Source organism: Bombus vosnesenskii, unplaced genomic scaffold (assembly GCF_011952255.1).
Source record: "Bombus vosnesenskii isolate JDL3184/JDL3185 unplaced genomic scaffold, Bvos_JDL3184-5_v1.1 scf7180000013436, whole genome shotgun sequence".
Taxonomy (NCBI): Eukaryota; Metazoa; Arthropoda; class Insecta; order Hymenoptera; family Apidae; genus Bombus; species Bombus vosnesenskii.
In genome coordinates, this window is record NW_022883050.1 from 763556 (window position 1) to 776802 (window position 13247).

General features: G+C 35.0%; 1 protein-coding gene across 4 annotated transcripts in view; it reads right to left on the reverse strand.

Moving 5' to 3' along the window:
* The window catches only part of LOC117238134 (lachesin-like), a 171594-nt gene that overhangs the window by 55231 nt on the left and 103116 nt on the right, over nt 1–13247 (reverse strand). The gene's annotated exons all lie outside the window — the stretch shown is intronic.

The window sequence follows — 13247 nt, forward strand, 5'->3', positions numbered from 1 at the left end:
GTGATTCTTCGACTTAGTTGCTTGTCGGAAAGTTTTAAGCTGCACGCGACCGACCGGCGCGTCGTCGCCGCCAAGAATAAACAGAATAATATTGACGATGCGATAAACGAGCAGAGGAACTTGCTGAATAGCTACGTAAATATAGACATTAAGCTCCAGAACAGTATCATAAATTGTGGCGAATTGTATTTATGTGATGGGTATAATATAAAGACGTTTCCAAATTAACGGTTTTTTTATGGTATAAGTAGCATAATATTTCATTGCCGGGAATGATAAGATACGTATTGATGAATATATGAAAAATATATATCGCTACTTGACGACGATACTGGCGCGCAACTAAACATCTCAAATTTGCTTTTATCCAATGGAAGACCTACATTATGTTCTTACTTTTATCATGTCAAATATATTTATAATTCCATCAGTTTTATGTCGGAAGCAAAATTACTTACGCCGCTGTCAATTTGGCCTTAGTTTTTACAACGCTGCCTCATCTTCTGGGACGCTACAAGTGGAAAATTGTAGATACTATTTTCTTGAATACACACATTGTATATACACATACACATATTGTGCTAAGTCAGCCTTGCAACATCGTGACTCGCGAAGATTTCTTTGTATATTTCAAAAAACCTCCCCTCTGATATTTACATTTTCTGAGTCGTGACATGATCGATGCAAAGCAGCCAATACGGTTCTACTTAAAGAAAAATTTCATCTTCATACATGCTCTAAACCGTAACATCATATTTTCTACAAGAAAATTACATATCAGAGCTGAATGGTTTGACATAATTTGATATAAAATAATAATATAACTTACACTAAATCATTCCACTTTTAGCTGATACCTACATTCTTCGATATCAATTTAGATAACAGAGATTTCGTGTCACAGTGAAGGGGCTTCTCAGTTTTCCCAAGATTTTTACTACAAATGTAAAATTACTACTATGTATAGAGGATATTGGTGTCAGTACAAAGTCACTCGTGAAATACGCGTAGCATACGAGATCTTTTTTAATTAATGAATGCGCATAAAACACTGCATAAAATTGGCTCAGCGGAGTCTGTCAGAAGTTAAAACATCCGAAAATATGCTCATCGAAAGTTTTGAGCTTCGTATCAGAATAACTCTGAAAGTTGGAGTAATTAGAAAACTTGAACTTTACTTATTTGCATATTATGTCTACTGAATAATTATTACGTTCCTGGAACTTTAAATTTAAAACAAACTCCGTATATATTAACTCACATTTTTCATGTCAGAAGTCGCAGTTTTATAAGAAAAAATGTATGTACATTTTTAACAGTGGATAGCTTACTGTTTAATTATATTCTTCTTTATGTTATGATGAGTTAAATCAGACCTATTCTCACTCTACTACACATCGCAACATCGAATATAGGATAATGCATAAGTTTTAGATTCCTGGAATTGAAAGACCATATGTTAAATCGTGCAGAATTCAGATTGCGATGAAGATCTAGAGATCCAGCAAACCTCATAGGATTTGTTGAATTTTTATTACATCGTGACAGATTTCTTAGACTTTGATCAAATTCGTCGAAATTCCGCCAGAGTCGTCAAAATTTCCATAAATTTAATCGGATATGTTATAACAGAATATTATTGAGACTTATAACTTTCCATTAAACTCCATGTTTACTTCGTCTAATGTTATGTTTCTGAAATAACCTTTAAGAATTGGAAACTTAAATGTCATTCGATCAAAGCAGAAAATTTCTTTGTTTCGGAATTTATCAAAGTAGCTAAAGACTGTCAACAACTTTGAATCTAATGAAATCATACTATTATTCTTAGAAATCCTATGGGTTTATTACAATCTCGCTATAATTAATTTTAGAGGTAATATTTGTGTTCCAGTTTTCCTTTAATGTTTTCAAAATCTGTCAGCAGTTTCATAATTTTCTTGATGGCTAATAGGTTTCTTCCACTTGCAATGTTAGCCGGTTTTGCTGAGTTCAGTAGATTTCATGGCATCTTGTAAAATTCGGTCAATTCCCTATCGAATCGAGAATCCGCCATGGTCTGCTAAATTTGTGGCTACTTCTGGAGGATCTGCAGAGTGTGGATGAGTTCCTGTGAAATTCGACGGGCTTCGAAACTGCTTTAATGTAATTGGGTTCGGTGGACTTTCTGCCTCATTTAGCAAATTTCAACTGCTTTCCAAATCGTGTACGCTTTTTCGTGATTGTTTCCTCATGCACTCGGTTACAGAGTGTCACTGCTACTTCAGGTTTCCAATAATTTTAATCTTCCATATATTTTTAAGTATTATAGAAAAATTTTACAAAATAATTCTTTAGTCAATCCCTGTGTAACTTTTGGTATTTCGTTTTTTATAATGACAAATTCATACTGATTTTGAGATAAAATATTATGAAATAATAATACTTCTTTCGTAAGTCATCGAACATTTGCACTGTTGCGCACGCGAAACTGCAATTATATTTATAACTGTAAATAATTTTTCATCGTGCAATGATTTTTCATTTTCGTGAATATAAACGATTCCATTGTTCGACTATGTGCGACGATGTTTACGAGAATTTCTAACATTGTGTAGATTAGAAAAAGACATTTTCGCCGCCTGGTCCATGGGGTATAATAAAAGCTGAATGAGCGGTTCGTTCTGGCCGAGATGCTCATTTTCTATGCTTTACGAGTTACGAACTTGCGAGCACGCGAGATTGTCATTGTTACTTAGGATACCTAGGATACAGCAGTAGACTTGCGTAAAGAAAAATTAAAAAGGAAACTTTCACTGGTGCTTCTTCATTGTTAAAGCATTTTTGTTCATGTTTTTATGTATAGAGAAGATTGGCTCAATATTTATTTTAATAAAGACTAAATGTTTGTTTTGTCTAGTTCTTTAAAAGGTTTCTTCAAATTTGTTATATATATTATCTATATGTTATACAATATCACAAAGAAATTTCTTTTTATAAATTTTATTCAAAAATAGAAAATTCAAACTTTTGCATTCTAATATTTAGACAAAACTAATTCGAAAGAATTTCACTACCGCAGAGAAGGAAATAGAAGCAAGTAAATTCAAGAATCATTTTTGCTTCAACATACCACGTTTCAACATATCACTTCATAGTCTAAGAATGAAAATGTGGTTACGTCAGGATTGAAAAGTTCGAGCTGTCTGCTCTACCTACCGCCGAGGTTTCCGTGTAATTTTTAACGGCAGCCTTACCACGGTACTTCTTACATGACTTCTCACTTAAGCTCGCCCGAAAACTAGGCGAGTTTAAAAGGGGTAGTAACGTTCTTTCAGGTCGCTTCCTGCGTCCCTTCCCCCTTTTTTTCTTGTATTTCCGGTGAGTAAAACGGCGAACATACACGAGGACAGAGGTAAACCCCGCCGGATTACTCGGGATTCCATCCCGTTTCCGGTTGTGCCCTCCGTGACTCAAGAGCGATTGCATCGACCTTTTGCTTCTTTCTCAACCAAGTCACGCGCCACTCCTTTGACGTCTACGATACTGCTCCAGCGGAATAACCGGAATCCTCGTCGGATACAATGCTTTCTATCAAATACTTCCAAGTAGGATCGATTAAATCCTGCGAATGTTTAACGTTTTGGATTACGCGTATCATCTACCAGGTTACCACTTGTCTGCCTGTTGTTGTTAATAAACTAAAAAGACAATGGACCATGCTTTTTTTTTTAATATTCCAAATTAATTAGTTGTTAAATTGGTATCGAACAGATGGATTCGAATAAGGAACAACACGTGTCATTCTTTCATACAACAGGAGAATTCATTTGTTGCTTTGTAAAATAAAAATTACTGTACGTACGTATTAGGATTTCTTTTCGATTCCTTTTATCGTGTTTTGCCTATGATATATGAATTTACAATTTTAATGGATCTTTCAGAACTCGAAGTTTAATGGAGGAAGAATTATGCATGAAGGTGGAATACAGGTTTTAGGAAACCCTGGTTTATAATGTTGCTGAGAATAAAGCGATTTTTGATCTGTCAAGGTTTTCGTGATTCGCTCGCTTTCAGATTAGCTTGTTTCATGCTAGCCATTAGACGTACGAAATCTTTAATTACTTCAACATAGTGTTCATTAGGTCTTCACTGTGTAATCTGTGGCAAGGATATTAAAAATGATGGGTGATAAAATTGCTACACCACCCGTCGCTTCTTATTACGGTGTTTACAAAGATGAAAGCTGCTACTTAAAAGCATACGCAGTCTATGTACATCACAAACATGTGAATTGCTTTCATACACATAATATCAATCAAGATTATGTTTCGATTTTCATATAATTCATTGCTGTGAATAAAAATCTGAATTATTGAAATTGTGAAATTCTAGATTATTGCAAAATTAATTGACAGAGATTAACTATGAATATTGGTTGTGAATTTCGGGTTTATTTCCGTCTTTGTCAGTTACATTTAATTAGCTATCAAAATATCAATTATTGTTTAATCGAATCTACAAATCAATAATTACGTATATGAACAGTGAACTGACTAAAATTAAATTATTACGTTGCGGAATAAGTCCCTTCAGTGTTACATTTTGTGGAATATCATAAAAACACATTTGTGTTGAATGCATCGGACAACATACAAGTAATATGGACAAATATTGTTTATAATTGCATCATTTAATGACAGTAATGCAGGGAAACCGGACATTATGGATATTTTAGACTTTTCTTTTTGACATAGCAGAAATCTCAGATTTACAACGTGTATTTAACATTAATATTAAATATGAATCTTTCTAACCGATTGACTGAGGAATTTAGTTTTATAAATCTCTTATGAAGCTATATCATGAAGTGCGTAAATGAATACAAGCGACGACGAGTGTACAGGTCAAACGCATCGAAGTAAAGATTTGTTTAACGTGTATACTCGTCAAACGCAGTTAACTGGTTAATATTTGGTAATCTTTTTACGAAGGATATTACATATTTCAAGAATATAAAGATATACATTTCGGAATGTTTCGTTATTTGAAAGGAGAAGAAATGTCAAACGATAAGGATAAATAAATAGGTTATTTATTCCATTTGTAAAATATAATGAAACAATATAAATAAAATATATGTTATACGAAATGTTTTGGCACTCTTTTAAAGAAATGCGAACGAATTAGTACACAATATAACATCGGATTAAAAAGGCTAATCAGATGAATGGGTCTGTGAAAGAAATCATTTTTCAAAATATCTTGCTTGTTTAAAATATCGTGCCTAACAATAACTAACTTGATGTACTGTGGCAAAAGCCACTGCAACCTATTAGAATTATCGCTTTTCGTTAAGTTAAGTAATTATCGCTTTAAGTTAAGTTTTCGTTGACAGACTCTTGGAAAATGTCTGCTGACAAGCAATATTAGTTTGCGCCTTGTATAACATATATTACGTTTACCTACGTAATCTAACTATGTGTACCACCATTGACAACTATAACACCTCTAGAACATACTGACAAGGACAGATGTGCACTATAATAATTCTGTCACGTCTCTGTAGAGTTTATCGATTAATTGGCACGTACCGCACTTCTCTATTCCACTTTCTTCAAGTTTTCTTCCACCAACTATAAGACGAGCATTTCAACTCTTTTCTTATTTCCTGTAACGATGCTCCCTGAAAGTACATTTTATATGGAATGATTAAAAAAGTTCACCTCGTTCTATTTGACGGTCAACTGTGAGATACAGAGGGAGAGAGTGAGTGAGTGAGTGAGAGACAGAGAGAGAAAGAGAGAGAGACAACGAAACAGAGAACTTAATCCTATGGTACTTCGCGCGTTACGCTTAAGCTTTTTTAAAAGTTAGCAGTTATTTTAATATTCATGAAGATACATTCTGGACAACAACGGAGAGTCGTATTTGCGTCACAGAATTATGATCTACATTGGGTACCATGTATCCGAACACACGGTTGCGCTATACAACTATTAAAAAATCATCCGGCTAATCCCGTGCGCGCTTTCGTTACCGTATGCAAAGCAGCTTTTGTTACTTATTTATACCTGATCGCACTTCGCGTTAAGTAATAATAATTTCCATCGCTTTTCCCTTCTAAGCTATAAATGCTCGCAGCATTAATTTCTTCGGTCTGGAAACACGCATTTTAATGCACGATACTTGCATCATGTAATTTGTCGATTTTCCTTTCCTTTCATTTATTAAACCTTTTAAATAGGCAGATATGAAAGAAAGGTTTTCTAACGAAGGAAGAATATTCAAAAGTATTCTTTGTTATATAATTACATCGTACATGTCAGGAAATAGGAGACTTTGGAAATTTGTTTTCTATCGCTAAGATTTTATATTTAAAGGTTCGTTAGATCTGAAATCTAAATATACTTGAAGTAATCGAAAAGGACGTGTATGACGATAATTTAACAATTATAGGTGTCACAAGTTGTTAATTTAGAAATTAGATGTGAAAACTACTGTGGCCAATACTAAGCCTATTTAATATTATTTCTTCGCTTACGATCGTTAAGATGTGTATTGTAAAATTATAATTGTATGAGATTTGATTATAGTACAAAATAGATAATTTAGTTGAAATTATATTCAGATGGTTGTTATCAATACACTAAAGCTTTTGTGATCAAGTAGGTACTTTAGAATTTCTGTTCTATGTATAGGTACAATTAGATACTGTATCCAATATACTAATGATTTACGGTTATTGCTATCTAATGGTAACGGTATATCTGGTACAATTAATATTCACCTGTAGTCGTAGTTGGTATAATCATACTTGTATTGGAATCTGATATAACCATTGATAGTAATTCTATTAATTATTGAATTTATCGCGCGTCAAATTAACAGTCGCCAAAGAAGTTCGAAATTAGTTTCAATACTCTTCAATATTGTTCTAAATTAATTTTTATTTCGACGAATTATTTTTCTATGAAATATTTTCTGGATATATACCATTTTTTGTCCTATAAATTGTTTTTTGCGTTCCATAAATTGGTTTCGCGGTATAATTACAACAGTAGATGTGCTTCGCATAGATGTTCGCGAAAATACATGAAAATTTATAAAGGAAACGTACATGTAGCTTGAATAAAGCAGAGCGTGTTCGTGCAGAAGAACGATGAAGTAAAATTTGAAATGTAGTATTTGTTTCAGAAATAGGGAAAGCTTTCGTATATATCGTAGAATAGCTTTCCAAGAGCTGTTAAGACACCACCAGAGAAACGTACTCTATCGAGTAAAAAATACCTCTTCTCTCTTTTATCTCCGTTTTACTCCTTTAAGGATGCAATATCTTTAAAGCTGTTGGATCTTAAAAGATTTTAAAAGGACACTTATGTGTCAAAAAGGAACGCTGCAACTCAAAAGATACAGTTTTATAATTTTCGTTCGGATCTAAATTCACCCCTTTGTAAGCTGAACAGGGGCATAAGCCTGAATTACGTTTCTATGCATTTGTATGGATAACGTTTCTAAGCTGAACCCAAGTCGGAGTCTCATCCGGCATTGGAGATATTGGAAGAGTCCGTAACACACATTTTACCCCTTTCCATACCCTTAAGACTTGAATTTAAAAAAATCTCTTCTTAGTGGGTGCTTACGTCATGGAAGGAATTTACTGCCCGAATTTCATGTTTGCTTAGGAGTTTAGACTGTGCGTTGACAAGAGTCAGTCAAGAAATTCGTTACTAGATAGGCGACCAAAAGAATTCGTGCAGTCTCTGAGAATAATAATTTCTGCACGTATAGCTATTTTTTTACAACAAGTGTAAATAAATTAAAATAATTGTCCTCGCAATTTATAATCCTTTTTCGACGAGAATCAAATTTGTAAATTCCGCTTCTACAATGTGTTCTAATCCTAGATACAAAAAAATTACTAATTTCCGCTTGAACCTCTGCTCTATTGTTAATCGTATATGATATTATCGCGCCAGGAAAAAATGATAATCACCGAGAGAAATGTCAGGACAGTATGAAAAATGAAGTAGTGTTTCCCATTATAAAGCACAAATTTTCTCAGAGGTGGTACATTTTGCAATATGAAATCTTGCGTTATCTTGTAAGAACAACAGATATATAAATGAATATCAGACTTCAGTGGTGATATAAATATTTGACCGTAAACAAAGCAATTTATTTCTTTAGAATACACTTGTGAAAAAATACATAGAACAAGAATGATGGTGCTGAAAGAAACCAATGGCGCTTAAGTATGTTAATATCATAATGGGGGCTACTTTCAACGAACCATTCTTTTTCACAGCGACAGGCGAATGGCGTATGGAGAACACAGACTTTCGTTGTTGCTCCTGTAAAGTAAGATTACTGTTTGACCCACTTCAGTATAATTACATTCTTGCATTTTCATGCATTCATTGTGCTCTACCGGCGAACGTGTACTGTGTCAGTGACTCTCAAAAACTAAAAAGGATATTTATTCCCATATATTATGAGCAAAACGTTCTCCCAACCATCGTTGAATTTGATAGCAGTCTTCTTAACATCGATAAATATCCAACGAATCGTGAAATTGTTGAATTTTAATTTGTCGGTGAATTGGCAATCTTGTTATACACAACAAGCGCGCTAGCGAACTAGAAGACCAAATAAAGCGTAATATTAATATATATTTATAAAGATTCATAAAATATTTTACGTTTACCGTACAGAGTACACAGAGATGATTGTAAATTGCATGGACAAAACGATGCCTTTGTCACAATTGGCTTCCCGTGGCTCATTGTCCATTTTTACCGCTCCACCTTCACTCGGCGTGCAAATATTTCAATATAATTGTTCTTTATCTTGATTAATTTCGTTTATCATGATAAAGCGTAAAGTATTTTCCACGCGAAATTTCATATCGTTGCTATTTGAAGGACGTGAAATATGAATTTTCCTTCCTATACAGCAAATATTCGCCATAATCTCTCCTGAGCTTCGAATTCCGTGGCATTGTCGTAAATTCGGTTCTCGTAACGTTCAGGCGAGATATCAATTGCCATTTCTGACCTTCGATACATGTTGCGTATAGCGTTACATACGGGGTCGAGCATCGCATGGAGATTTACGAGTGCCATACGAACGATCAGCTTGGAAATGCCGGGAAAGCCTCTGGGTATTTACCATCTCCTCTTAAACATACACCTGCTACTCTATGCATAGCGGTTAAAAGGGCTATGTCCTTTATCTTTTGCCAACGGAGAGCAAAGGTCGTGGTTACAGTTTCAGATGGTGACAATAAACTGGTCGATATGTCACGCGTATATATGTATCTCGTTTTACATTGTTTGCTTGTGTATCTGTGAACGTGTTCAACATTGGCGAGATGTCTACCAACGGACCATTTGAAGTTTGATAATTGGATTTAACACGTTTCGTGCTCAAAAGAAAGCCAACGTTTTGGGAGAAGTTTCAACTGGAATAAGGAAATTATGTTCGAGGCGTTAATGCAATATTTTATTGGCAATTTTATTTTGTCAATGTTTTACCTGATTAAATTCGATTTTTTAACGTTACAGGCTAATATATCATAGCTGAAATATTTTCATCCAAACTTTTCATTTTACATTTATATTTATTATAATTCAATTATTATATTGTACATAGTTTCAATACGATTTAATACTTATATTCTGGTATGTTTTAAAGTATTAATAATCGAAGCCGTGTGTTTTTCTCGAAATACGTTCTTCTTTTTATACACGAATTTATTAACTATAAATTTCATTATACTTTACCGCTTGAAAATTCTTCAATTATTAGTATCTCCATTTTCTCATTTTATCTTTTATGTCGATTATTGTTTAAATATCTCAAATATTATTATTATTATTACTTTATACTCTTCTATAACATTACTCATATCGTTAAGTAAGACCACGTGAATACAAACTAATATTTCACATCCCTTATGACAACATTCCCGGAGTAATCTCCCTGCGTTTCAACAATTTCCATCCTCGTTACATCACATTCCTCGCCAATTTATTAGCGCGAGGAATCCAATATGCGTGAGAAATTTTGTCAAGTCTAACAAACGTAAGTCGTCTTATAAAACGGTTAAAAAGCGGTCGCACGAAACGTCGCTATTGTTCCTCTCGATAAAGGAGCAAGAAAAAACTGAGCAAGATTAACTCGGCCTCTATTACACGGCGAAACTTGCAGCAATAATGGTGATCCAGTTTCGCCGCGGCCGATTCTGTCCGATGAGCTAATTAAATGCAATCGTTTAATTCTAATTGTTCATCGTTGCTCCGATGGAGAAAGCCAAGGCATGCGAAGCCCGCTAATGACGAACGTTTTACTTATTAAACGTTGGCTGGTGAATAGCGCCACCAATTATGATACTAAACGTTCGTTTCGTCGTTCATTGGTCCGTTACCATTCTCGAAATCAAACGATCGGATACAGTGTAATCGACATAGGCGCATTCGAAGGAAACGCGTTGGAACAGCAACGCACCATTTGCATCTCGAAAACGATGTAAATTGCGTTCAAAGCATGCCTGGAAGGTTATTTTCGGGAATATAAGATTTGCCGTTACACTGCATCAGAAAATGGTCAACGTTTAGCCGGATGGTATTAATTAATGGGCGGTGTAACGATATAACGCGATCAAGCGACCCAATTTCCGGCGAAAAATCAATAACGCCAGAGCTCAACGGCGGTTTCGACGTTGTCACGCGAGTTCGTCGCGTGCGCGACCGCGTTTATGCTTTTTCGAAATAATTTCGCCACCTCAAAGCGAGTCATCATCCCTTGAGCGGTCGCTAACGAAGATTTAATTGCTTTTACGGCTGCAAGGTGGACGAGCTGTAGCGTATTTTTTTTTTTCTCCCGTTCCTTCTCCTCGTTGTTTTTGTTGCGTTGTTTGGTTTTTTGTCCGTCTTTTCTTTCTTTTTTCCGTTTTTCCTTTCCTTTTTTTTTTTAATGCCGCGACGAATTAAATTCCTCTGAAAATTTATACCGCCGACTCCCTTTGATACGTTGTTCCGAGCGACGAGCGCGTAATTTTCGCCGAGCGAATATTTCGTCCGCGCGATATTAGCAGCGGTTTCGCACGCCAGTCATCGTCCATACCTCGTAACGCGTTGTTGTTTTTTTTGGCAGAGGTCACGGAATTCAGCTTGTGTATTCGATGAATTTTTTCATAAATTTCGCACTCCCTTCCGTTGTCGTGCTTTTAATATCAAATACTTGATAGATTGAAGCAATTCGGTTACGGTTCCCAATTGCGCTAGAAAAATTGGGAAATATTGAGAATTTCAGGTGGTCTTAATTTGACGGGTTATACATGTAAAAGCTATATTTCTCTCTCTCTCTCTCTTTGTCTCTTTCATTTTTAGTAGAAACGTGATTAATAGAAGAATAAACGCGAATATAGAGAGAAAAATCCTTTTCGATCATTATTTATCTTGGTCTGGAACAAAAGGGTTAAGCTTTACAATCTCAAGTATCAACCGCCATGGATTCGTGCTCGTTAATTCCCGTTTCCACTTGGCAGACAAAACAGCAGCTTGCCATTCCCTCTAAATGGAACAAGAGAACAAAAACCGAATAAAGGTAACGGGGGATAAAGACACCGACCGAGACAGCTCGTGTTCTAATGGTACCGCGTGAAAAATGTCGCTCGGTGGCCTTATTACACGGCCGCTACGAGCGAAAGTAAGCGGTTAAATAAATTATGTTCGCCAAGTTGCTCGCAAGGACAAACGCGCGTAACACGGAACAAGATTAGAGGAGACAGTGTGGAATCGACCGCGGAATTAGTTTCGTTGTCCGGTTACAACCGTAGGTTTTACGTTGTCGCGGAAACGCGTCTGTGCTGACTGGCGTTACGTGACCGAAATTTCCAATATATTCGTTCATAAATTTTCTCACGATTATTCAGCGAAATCCCTCCGTGAATACTTCCTGAAATATGATTATTAAATAAAAAGAAAAATCAATGGTACGAGTGCACGCGTGATATAACCTAATTTTGCCGCGATATCCAACCTGTTAACACTTTCGTTGCTATTGTCGCGTATGCTGCGTTTCATAAATTGTTTCGATAATGGTCCTGACGCAAATACTTTAGTATTTCATTATGGCGCAGTGACGTTATTTGGTTTCGTTAATCGGCGGTTTTTCTTACTGATTTCTTCAAATAATAATTAACGAGGTAGGATATAATAATATTTTGTGGCTAAATAGTAGTGTATTGTTTATCGAGAGGAAAAATTAACTTGAAAAGCAGCACTTGATAATAAATAGACGGTGAATGTCCATGTAGTTGTGAGAAATTTCAGATTGTACAAAAGTACGGAATATACATTGTATGCAAAAATATGTAAAATAACCATATCAAAATACTTGTTATTATCGTTTGGCAATTGTACCAATATAAATGAATTGGGATTAAAAGGAATTTGATTTAATAAGATTTAATCCGAGGCAATTATTTTACAATGATAAAAATTAGAAAACAAGAAAGGGTGGAAAATATTCGTTTCCAATTTTATTTTGTTCCATTACATCCACTTCTGACAAGAAAGTAATTGATTTCTCTATTAAATAATACTAATACTAATGAAAACAAGATGACAAGTCAATTACGATATTTCCTTCGCTTTAATTCTGTTTTGAAAATTTCTTACTGCCAGAGAAATATGTCAAAACGTTTCCTTTAGAAAGACAGGAAGAAGGATGGGGCGCTGTAGTACAGAGATTGTGGAAGAACAACTTCAAAATTTCTACCTCGTACAAATACATTTCAGTTTTTGAGTTTGATTAAGTTTAAGTTACATTATATAGTTTGTTAGCTGAGTTGGAAAGCGTAGATACCGCGAACGGGCCAGCATACGAACTGAAACAAAAATATCCGGCCAGAAGTTGTAAAACAGAAAACATGTACACGTGTACTATGTTCCTGACGCTTGACTGATTGAGAGCAGTTAAAATTTCAACTCAACTTCCACCGCATCGAGTCACGTTTCCCGTACGTATGTAATAATTATTTGTTGAAAGCTTGGAAACATATTTTTTGTCGTTTCTATGGCATGCGTCGTTAATCAGATTGTATCCTCCTGTTCAGTAAATAAAAATGAAAGTACGCAAAGTTATATTACAAGCAAAATGATAAAATGCTTTTTTACCACGCTTTCTATTTATTTATTTCGCTTTCATACACAGGATGTTCACGCTATCAATTCCAAATATTTTTCAAAAGTTTATTCTAT